The sequence below is a fragment of the Coffea arabica genome, chromosome 10e (assembly GCF_036785885.1).
Source record: "Coffea arabica cultivar ET-39 chromosome 10e, Coffea Arabica ET-39 HiFi, whole genome shotgun sequence".
NCBI lineage: Eukaryota > Viridiplantae > Streptophyta > Magnoliopsida > Gentianales > Rubiaceae > Coffea > Coffea arabica.
In genome coordinates this window covers 42,039,671-42,051,418 of record NC_092328.1, presented here as the reverse complement: position 1 = coordinate 42,051,418, position 11,748 = coordinate 42,039,671, and the positions used below count along the sequence as shown (strand labels likewise).

At 32.8% G+C, this 11,748-nt stretch overlaps 1 long non-coding RNA gene across 1 annotated transcript; it reads right to left on the bottom strand.

Moving 5' to 3' along the window:
- Positions 1-600: 600 nt before the first annotated feature.
- LOC140015057 (uncharacterized) lies at positions 601-3,191 on the bottom strand. The gene is made up of 3 exons (XR_011821817.1): positions 3,043-3,191; positions 1,486-1,571; positions 601-815 (listed from the first exon to the last, which is right to left on the bottom strand). It is a non-coding gene; the product is annotated as an uncharacterized lncRNA (long non-coding RNA).
- Between the last annotated feature and the right edge of the window lie 8,557 nt (positions 3,192-11,748).

The window sequence follows — 11,748 nt, the reverse complement described above, 5'->3', positions numbered from 1 at the left end:
ATTATTACATGCATAAAATACACTCAAGAGCTGTTGGAATGGGGCCTATTTGACCAGTTATTCAAAGCAACAACATGGGGCCTATACTGAAACTTTTAACATACAAAATATTACCCCATTTTGTTCATTTTATTCAAAAGCTTTCAAATGGTTCGTTTTGCCCATTTTGCAACAGTAAAATAAAATAATGGCATCATTGCAACAATAATATTTTTTATATTTCAATCATCAAAATATTATCTATAAAAATTTCATCGAAATTTAATAAATTATTTTCCAAAAATAATGGAATTATTTTTTAAAAAATAAATTTATTTATTTATAGGATGGGTTGTGAATTATTAAAATAAATGCGTGATTTAATTATGGGTCCATGCTATTTTACTTTGTAGAGCGTAATCTGTAATGAGTGATGGTGTAATGAAAGAGGGGATAATAAAGTAATAATGTAATCTATTGTGGATATTTGTTGTTGTGACGCCCCCACTTCTCCCAAAGGCGAACCCAATGGTATCGGTGGGACGCCTGCCTAACTCGCGCCAGGACTCGAAAATACAAAACAAATAAAACTATATAAACTAAAAGTGTACTATTCACAATATATACATCCCCAAAAGAGTTCTATTTACATTCTCAAAAATAGATATCTAGGGTACTACACCATTTTATGATAATAACCAAAATTATACCATAGACCCGAAGAAGGGTTCTTATACATACCACCAAAACAAGAAGAATCATCTTAATTGTCCAGCAATAACAAACGAAAACTATCTATACTAGGGATAGTGCCAAAAGGTCCCCCGCGTCGTCCCCTGTTAAGGAAAACAAAGAAAAAGGGTAAACTATATGCTTAGTAAGTAAACAGGAATAAAACGTAAATTGTACATAAATACGAACAATTATGCCACAAAATGTCAGGACAAAAGTACAAAATAACAACACAAGTGAAGGATACAGGTTGGCTCCAAAGCCAAATCTTATGCCACGTGTGACCTCCTGTCGACACTCCGTCGACCACAAATAATGGTCCGTAGAACTCCACTTGTACTCCCACCGTACACCTTATCACCCTTACTGGCCAATCACCTCACAAAATGGCTCGAACAAACGAAATTGAGCTTGGTTCACAAGTTCGGTTCACAAATTTGGTTCACATACTCGGTGAACCGGATTCACAAACTTGGTGATCTCAGACTAGGTTGGACTGATTTCGACCAAACCCTGACCGACTCGAATAGTCCATCTAGGTCTTGAGATCGGCTCCCAAACTCACAAACTTCACAAAATCACCCAAAAGTCACCCTGAGCTACAAGCTCAAAGGGTTTAATTCTAAAATAGTTCATATACATATGTCATGTACAAATATGTGTGCAAATTAGGGTTTAGGTCGAGTGCGATAAAGTACACTCTCGCCTAGGTACCCTCTCATACATATCAAAAAACATAAGCAACTAACACATAGGAACGGCCTGAATACTTACACAAAAGCAAGTATAGCAAAAGAGTGGAGATCACGTCTCGTGTAATAGCTAGTAGGCCCCACTGGCTCCGTCTAACTCACCACCGTCTGAAATAGAAGATTGTACCACATTATTCCACAAACGACTACTAAAATGCGTAAATAAAGCGAAACGGAAAAACGGCACACGCGCGCACGGAAACGACATACGGAAACGGAAACGGCCGGCAAACAGAAACGGGCAGATTTGCCGTCCCAAACTGTTTTGATCAAATTTCAGGCTACGGGTATCGGATCAAAGTGTATGAGATACCGTTTCAAAACTAAGAAGAAGAGCTACAACTTTTGTGACGACCCTTCAACCCAGATCCCAACGGAACTAGAGCAAAAGAGCACAAAACAGTCCCAGCAGTTTCAATTCAGGTTACCGAACAGGCCCTGTTTGAACGGCCATAACTCATGACTCAGATATTGGAATCAAGAAATTTCAGAGGCGCTGGAAAGCTCATTTATAAGCTATAACTTTTGTATTTTGACCAAAAACTAAATCAGTACAGAGCATAGGGAAAAATAGGTCCAAAGTTCCTGTCAGAACTGTCCAACTTCAAAGGCAGTTCTGACACCCGATCTTATTTTGGGTATAACTAGAGCTACGAAACTCGGATTTGGACGCACTTTATACCATTTTGAAGCTGAAACAAGGATCTACAAGTCTTATGAAGACCTCAACACCCATTTCACAAGTTATCGAGATGAACTGAGCACGGTCAGAAGCGAAAGCAAGAAACATAACACAACTCAGAATTTAAAACAGAAGCAAGGGTTTTGGCCATAACTCAGGCTACACAGATCCGTTTGACCTGAAATTTTGCAGGCACCACAAGGACTTAAGAAACTACAACTTTCACGTTTTGGGTAAATCTAGAATCAGTACGTAACATCAAGAAAAATGGAGCTCAAGTTCAGGTTCTGGGCTGCCCTGTTTGGGGGTTTGAACGGTTCCGCACATCGCAAACGCATGGTTCGTTTTCATGGTTCTCATGTAAGTTTTCTAACCAATTTCATACCAAATATACACACATATACTAACTTCTAAATGGCCTACAAATGGGCCGAAACTTTCCCTCTAAGTCACCATAAAATTACCAAACACTAACCAAAATCCCTAACCTCACTTCATTTGCACCAATGAACTTATTCTAACAATCTACTAACCAAACCCTAACCAACTAAACTCTAACCAAGCTAAACTAACCTAATGGAGTCTAGAATTTCATGGTCCAAACCAGATTTGGCTAGGAAGCAACCATATAAAGGAAATAATCATACCAAAGATTCCATTTGCAAGCCAAATAAGTAACCAAATCAACTAAAGAAAGCATAAAGTAAAAGCCCTAATTCCTCATAGCCTTAACTGAAATTTCAGCAACATGATCATCAAAGTAAACCATGAAAGTACTCTAAAATCACCATTTATTCACCATATAAACCATAAAAGAGCACAACCATAACAAAAGCATCACTTTCATGGTTTCAAAGCTTAATCACCAAGAGGTAACTTTCAATTAAGATGATTTACCTTCAATCAAGCTTTGTTGGTGATCAACCCACAACAATCAAGTGCTCAAGTTGCTATTCCAAGCTCCAAGACCAAGATGAGTGGCTAAACTTGAAAGAACTTGGAAGGAATTTTCTCTTTTTCTTTGCTCCTAATCTCGGCCCTCTCTCTCTTTTCTCACCTTTGATGTTTTGTTTTGTATCTTATGGTTATCTTATAAGTTTCCTATAACACAAAACTAGTCAAAGCATTGGAAGATATTTTCCCTAACAACCAATCACATAAAAGTTTCAATTTTGCTCTTTAGCCCTTACACTTCAATTTTGCATGTGATCAACTCTTGCCCTTAAACATTTAAACTTCTTACATTTTACTCCATAGGACCTAAACTTAATCTAGTCCAAACTAATTAATCTTACTTAATTTCTCTACTAATCACCCCACTAACTTAATCATCTACACTTAATCATACTTTCTCCACAATAAAAATAATTAAATAACAACATTTATAACATTGGCAAAATTAGGGTTTTAAACCCAACTTAAGCTTTCTAATCTATTGGAACACTAGAGGGTTTACTAGTCTGAGGTTTTCTAACTTTTTAAACTTATTTAACCTATATAAAATAAATTGAATCCTATACTTAATTGTACCAAAACACACTCTAGAATACCAAACATGAATTACAACTCAAATTTGTGATTAGTACAAAAACTAGGATTTTATAAATAATCCAATTTAGGGTTTTCTAATAATTTAGTACAAAATAGAATAAAATGCTATTAATATCACATAATTTCGAAATTAAGGACTATCCGGGGTCTCACAGTTGTAATTTAAGAGAAGCATACTAAGATATAATGAATTAGAACACTTCACTAAATATTTATTTCTCTGATCAAATCAAAAACTTTGATTATCTTGCTTATGTATCTAATGAGTTCCACACATCAATATGTGCTAAGATTACTAAATCGCAGTTTCTTATCAATTAATTTCAAATTAAAGATATTTTGATTATATTTTATATGAGAGAAGATTCGCAAATTGGTTAAGACTTTCATACAATAAACCAAATTTGTTAAATTTAAATAGCTAATAACTCAATGTCAAATACATTACTAATTTAAACAATCCAATCACATGCCAAATATATTATTTAAAATAACAATAGAACTTAAATATTTCTAAAATATAAGTTCATAATCATGTTTCTCTGAACAAAACATCATAACTGTATAAATATAATTGGCATAAATTAACAAATTTCATACTTTAGAACTATTCTAAGCAGCAACTTTTGTGAGTAATAAGTCATCCCAACTTAAACAGCAACTCTTGTTTCATTTCCTACTTGTAAGATAACTTAATTTCTCATCGTTGTAAATGAAATTAAACGCTGAATAATAATACGAGTTGGATAAATACTCTTCCCAATTTGCCTTTTCAACCAACTCAAAATTCCAACTTTCATGACCAATACCATCACCTTTATTAAAACTAGTGGTCAAGGCATACCCCAATGTATGTGCTATTGATAAAAAGATATTTAAAATGATTAATATTATTTTTTTGTTGAAAAATAATAATTTAAAATAGTTAAATTGATTAATTCAATAGATATGGGGTGATTGTAGAGAGGTGAATATTTAAAATGATGTAATTCTCTTTAGTAGTAAGGGTAGATTAGGTAATACATTAAATGACACAATTTTTTTACACCAAACCCGTCCCCCCACTTGATATATAGTAAGATGTCAATGAAAACCTGTTTTGTGCCCCTTAAAAAATCAAATCAAAATAAACTTGGCTGTCCAAGGTTTCTCTATCTAGTTTAAGTAGTTGAGACACTATTTACAACCAACACATTTTTCCTTATTATATGTAGAGCTTGAGAAGATATATGTTATGTTTTTATTGTCAATTTTATAAAGTATCTATTTTTACCATTAGAATGAAGGGCAAAATTGTCCAATCATATTATCCCTTTTGTGTTATCATGTGAAAATTTTTAAGGATAAAATATAGTAAATCCTTGTGGTTTCACCAAAGACAGGTAGCTACTTTAAGGTTTTGAAATATCCACACAATTCTCTTATGGTTTAAATTGATGTGAAATTTGACCTATTACAAAATTAAAAAAAATTCTCATTATTAATATTTTTTCTTTCTGTTTTTTTTGGTATTGAAAATTTCTTTGACTTTTTCTTTCCTTTCCCTTTTGCTACTACCATCATAGGTGTTTTTGAAAGTTTAAATTTTGAAAAATGTTATTTGCACTCCTTTTTTTGTTAATTACAATCTCATCATTGTTTTATCATATAGTCTAACAAATGAAAGTCATAGGATAAAAATGATAGTGGGAGTACGAATAACAAAAAAATGGGAGTGTAAATAATATGTCTCTAAATTTTTTAGGGTGTGTTTGAAATTTTTTAAAATCATCCTCATCCTCTTTCTCCTCCTTCCCTTCCCTCCCCCTCGATTACCACCCCCACCTACCACCATCGATCGGCCCCTCCATCCCAACTAACTTCCCCCTCTACCACCACCATCTACTACCTCTTCTTCTTTACTCTCCAGCACCACCCCTTCCCTCTTCCTCCTATCTCTCCCCCTCCCTCTCGATTACCACCCCCATCTGCCACCATCATTAGCTCCCTCCATCCCAACTACCTTCCTTCTCTACCACCACTATCTACAACCTTTTTCTCTTTACTCTCCTGCACCACCCCTTCCCTCTTCCTCCTCTCTCTCTCTTCCCCCTTTGCTCTCCCTCCTTTCCCACCTCCCTAATCCAACGTCACAACCAATTTAACCAATTTAATCGATTTATCTATATTTCTGTGACAACCAATTTTTGGATTCAATTTCTTAGATTTTGATGATCTAAAATGTTAAGGATTGCCACTAAAACATGCCAATAGCTCTTTGGCATCTATCCATTCATAGGTTTAGTAGTAGCAAGTTCTATTGATGAATTCTTACAATTGGGAAAAAAATGCAAATATTTGACAACCCTGATGATTGCATTGAACAAACAAGATTTTCAAAAAATATTATTTCCTCAAACATCATGGGTTGCACACACGGCTCATGGTTTCGCCACCACTATATTATTCCCTAATAACTCAACTACTAACTACATCCTTATCAGCCAATACTAAAAAATAAGATCTGATTTTTGTTTTTGGTTCATATGGTTCTTGGTTCTTACTCTTAACGCCCAAAAGTCAAATAGGAGATTTGGTGGGCTAAAAAATAGGATGTAGTTGGTTGTGACGAGAATTACTATGATGGCTTCTTTTCTTTGGGATAATGCCAACAATGGGATGATGACCAAGAGATGACAATGATTTCTTCTTCTTTCTGATGTGTCACCGATGATGGGATGCTAACCACATGAGATGGTGACAATAAAGCCTATATCTAAAGCGATGAAGAATAAGAAGGAAAAAAAAGGAAAAGAAAAAATGAAGGGGGACGATGACTACTGGTTAGGGTGAAGAGGATGGTAGGAGGGGGTGGCATGAAAGAAAAGAGGAGGTGGAGGAAACAAAAGGAAAAATAAAAAAGGAAATAAAATAGTTTTTCTGAACAAAAAGAGGAAGAGATCATTCTTCTTGAATTAAAAAAAAAAGTGGAAAAAAAGAAAGAAAATATAAAAAAACATAAAATAAAATATAATCTTGTTAATAAAGGAAGATATGGCATGCTACTCATAATGTAGCAAGTCGAAAATCAACTTTTCACTTTTCACATCATTCTTTCCACATTATTTTAAAGTATGATATCGTTATGTGAACATTTTAAAATTATTGGGCAGCCAGTTGTCTTTCAATGAAACCACAAGAGATTTACTATATTTTACCAATTTTTAATGATGATGATAGCTCCCAAACTTTTGGACTACTACTTATCCATATAGTTTTATTTTCATGAAAATTTTCTAACAAAAAAAATTAGTTTTCAAAGTGTAAAATCAATTTTTGTGAAAAAACATTTACAAATCAGTATACCATATTATTATTATTATTATTATTATTATTATTATTATTATTATTTTCACACATAGATTATACCTTAATCATATCTGTGATCAGAATCTCATCTTATATGAAAGCATTAACTCCATAAAAGGAAAGAAGAAATGTAAATCAAAACTCAAATAAACACCATGATACTATCATACAACTATCTAATTTTTTAAAAAAATTTTGTTCTAGTAAGGTATGGGTGGGATTTAAAAAGCAGGGAAGGGGTAAGGAAATTAGAACTCGGACCTCTAATTCCTAGTGTTTAACCAAAACCTCCTAGCAGGTTAATTAAAAATTAAAGGGCAAAAAATTTCGATGGTTCTCAAACTATTAAATTAGTCGACTTTTAGCTCTCCAACTATTACATACATATTTTTGTCCCTTGAACTTATAAAAAAGTATATTTCCCACCCTTTTGACTAGAGAGAATTTTAGAAACCTCCCCGACATTAATGTAACTATTACATACATTTTATAATAATTTTACCTTGTATCATAGTTATTAAAATCAACTCGGGCATCAATCCAGCAGGAGGACCGAATTGACGGGTCACTGGTTCAACCGGTGGGTCACAATATATAATAAAAATATATATAATATAATTAAATAAACATATAAATTATAATATAAGTATAGAAATTCTTAAACCTTAACAAGTTATAACCTATTCGTAGTTCATTTCATACACACAATCCATAATCATATGTGGTCCATAGATCATGAATTCAACCTAAAATTAGTAAATTACACATAAACATAAATGATAAATCTAAGTATCAAACCATGAAACATAAGCCACAAACAGCCAATTCAATACAACCAAATATAAAATCATAAACTCATAAACATAAACATCACAATTATCACTTGTGGTTCCCAACTTCTGCCAAATTCAGTACCATCAAATTCGTCGACATCACAGCCTGTATTAAAATTATTTCTTCCAACATTCTTTTCATTATTGGTCTTATCTTCATCTCCAGTGTCCAATTCATCCAATTTTAGAGTTTCATCAACATAAGTACAAAAATCAATGAATCATTCACTCAATTTAGATTATGTTTAGCAAAAAATGAAAAACAAAGATTAAGTAAGCATATAGCTCAAATATAATAACTCACCACTTTGTCGACTGATAGCAAATATAGCTATTTCATTCCTAAAACTTACTATTTCAGCTGATGTTAACTGTGAAGGTTCATCATCCAAAATTCAATTTTCATTGGCACTAAAGTCTTCAAAATCAATAGAATAATAATTTCTACCCCTTGAATTTCTAATAATACAAAACATTAAAACTAGTTAAATAACAAATGTCATCCTACTAAAACAAAAATCAGATTGCAAATATTAGTTTACCTTTGTTGAAATATTTAATTGTAGTGTACATATACCAAATTATTTAGTTTTTGATGCTCCAATCTATTTCTCTTATTTGAGTGGATATGCTCAAACAAACTCCAATTCCTTTCATAATCAAACGCACTGCAAGTTTGGCTTAAAACACGTATAGCTAGTTTTTGCAAATTAGGTGCATTACTAACATAATATATCCACCATTCATCTATTGCAATAAATAAAGAAAAAAATTAAATTATAGTATTTTACAAATAAAATCAAATCATCAATAAAAACGAAGTTAATTTTTGTGCACCTGGAAGCATGACATCACGGTCTTGTATAGCAAAAACTCTACCAAAATCACCTTTAGCTTTATGAAATAATCTTATCTTTTCTGCCAAATTACTCATCAGATCAAGATTTTCATGAGAGTATTTCTCAATCACATCCAAAAATCTTGATGTTGTGTGCCTGTACTTTTCCAAATCAAGAGAATTATATTGATAAGAAGGATTGAGCCACTAACCAGTAGCATGAAGACTTTTGTGAAACTGACTATCCCAACTTGAATCAATTATTCTCTAGAAGGATCAACTGTTTTCTTTTCTCTTGAGAATCTTCTCAAAAGCTCTTCTTTGGCTCTACGCATGGTAGCATACAAGTATCCCATAGCAGGCCTTTCATCAATATCAACAATTCTTAGTACTTGAACAAAAAACTCGGTTAATTGAATTATTGTAACACATTCTTTCCAAAACATAGAATCTAGCACAAAATTCACAAATTTTTTTCCTTTACTCTTCTTAGCATATGCTGAAAGAGTCCATTCTTTTGAAGTCACCATATCTCTTAAACCATCTTTTTGCACTAAAATACTTGCAATGTAATGAAATTAGTAGTACAACGTGTAGGAGCAAGCCGGAAAATTTCTTTTCTATCAGTGTGTTTTCTCATCAAATGCAATGGATAACAATAAACATGTTTAGATTACACATTATTTCCATCTTATTTACACACACTGATTTGCTTGTATCATCATCACACATTTTTCAATCATCTTTTTTATGTCACATACATCACATCAAAAAAGTGCTATAGTATTTTTTCACAAAATTATCTCAAATAATTTACTATCTAAACGCACTCAATGATTATAAATATATTTTGTTATTTTAAAAGTATGTCCAATCACTTTACTAATCTCATCTAACTTGCCCATATCATGTAACATCAAATTTAGCCAATGAGCAGCACATGGAGACCAATAAAGTGTTGAAAATTTTCTTTCTAATAATCTTCCAGCAGTAGCATAATTGACAGCATTGTCAGTGACAAAGTATGCCATATTTTCCATCCCAACAAATAAAACCACTTCTCTAAACAACTTATGCAACATCTCTGCAGTTTTAGAAGCATCCGAGGCATCAACTGATTTCAAAAATATAGTTCCTCTAGGACAATGAATTAGAAAGTTGATGAGAATTCTCATTTGTTGGTCAGTCCATCCGTCAGTCATAATAGTGCATCCAGTTTCTTTTCAAATTGTACCAAAGCTATTAATAAAATTCTTAACTTGCTCAATATTTTTTGTTAATAAATAGCCATGCAAGTCATAGAAAGTAGGCACTTTGTAACCAGTTTAAAAAGAACAAACAACATCAAACATTGTTTGATAATATGCAGAGTTTACTAAATTGAATGGGATGGATGCATCAATCATCCACATCGCAATTGCCAAGTCATCATTCTCTTTAGTTTCTTTGCCTTGCATCACACTTTTGATAGATGGTTGACCTCTTGGAGTAGTTCTTGGCATAAAAAAAGTTCCTATTGTTTTTTCTTTTTTATGTTGTTGAATAACATTTTTTCCCTTTGAAGCTTCAGTAGTAGGAGATGATTGAATCTCTTGAATATCTTCTTCATCTTACATGTATACTTGCTCTTCATGTTGTCTTAGATCTTGACCATATAAATCACTTCCCCTCAGGCATTCTTTCAAGCTTCTTTTCTAACTTTCTACAACTTTCAAGTTTTCTAACATTTCAAGTCTAATCTGTGCCTCAATCTTCAGATAAGGTGTTGTCTCCCTTTTTACGCTTACAAGGTGTTGCTTGAATCGATTGATACTACCACCTCGATTTTTTTTTTGCATAGTGAATACATACCAAGCACTTAACTTTTTTGTTGGTCATAAAATCTTCTCTATAATGAGACCATGTAGGTTCGTCTTTCTCCTTGTTAGAGGTTGATATTGTGAATTTAATGTACTAGGTATTGGTTCTATGCTTGATGTTAGAGAAGGTGTTTCTCCAATAGAGTCCATTATAAATATCTGAAAAGTTATAAAGCATATCCTTTGTTTAAAAAAAAATAGCAGCATGTAAAAAGTACCACAACTTCACAATATAAGAATGCCAACAAAAAATAGTCACCATGTTTCTTCCTCTCTAAAAATGAGCAGATAACATGCAAATAGTTGCCATGTTTCTTCCTCTCCAGTTCGATCCTATCTTGCTGCATGCTTTCTCTAATAGGCAAACGATGGAACTTAGCAACACCAAGTTTTGATTCTCAAAACCTACAAGCTATTTTCGTTCTTTAATTTAAAAAGTGTAAAACCCAAACATATGTTTCATTGAATCAAATTTTAGTGAGAAACCCCCAGATGTCTTTCTATTTTCTGATCCTTCAATCAATTTCATAGTTTTAATTGCTTTCATATCATCAGTAGATAGTTTTGCCAGCTGACAAAGAATAGACCACAGAGTAATTCCCATGAAATTTCACTAGACATTATTTGGCATATCAAAACATATACAGATCAAGAAATTAAAAACCAAGAGCAAAAAATACAAAATTAACTTTATATTATTGGGAGACAATTGGAGGCAGCCTATGGATACTATAGGGAGACAGCTTTCATTAGAAGATAAAGTTATTGTATTGGGTACTAGGGAGCTGATGAGAAGCCAAAAGAACATGCAGACCTTTATGTGATCATACAAAGGATCAATCACATGGAATTACTTGGCATTTTCAAGTGGTTCATATGTCAAATAGTTAGACTGGACCCAAATAATTGTTTCTCACAATTTCGTAATTTGAAATTTGTAAATGACACTAATTAGTGCTCTAAATTTATTAATTTCTGCTTAGAAATATATTAATTTCTTAATCCAGCAACTCCCTAGAGGCAATTTTAGATGATATATCAAAAAACTCCTTGGAGTCAATCTTTAATCAAGCAACCCCTTGAAAATCTAATTAAACATGGATACCATTCTTCTTACTTTTTTTTTGATGATATATCTAGGGGTGAGCAAATTCGGTACATACTGAATTCATAA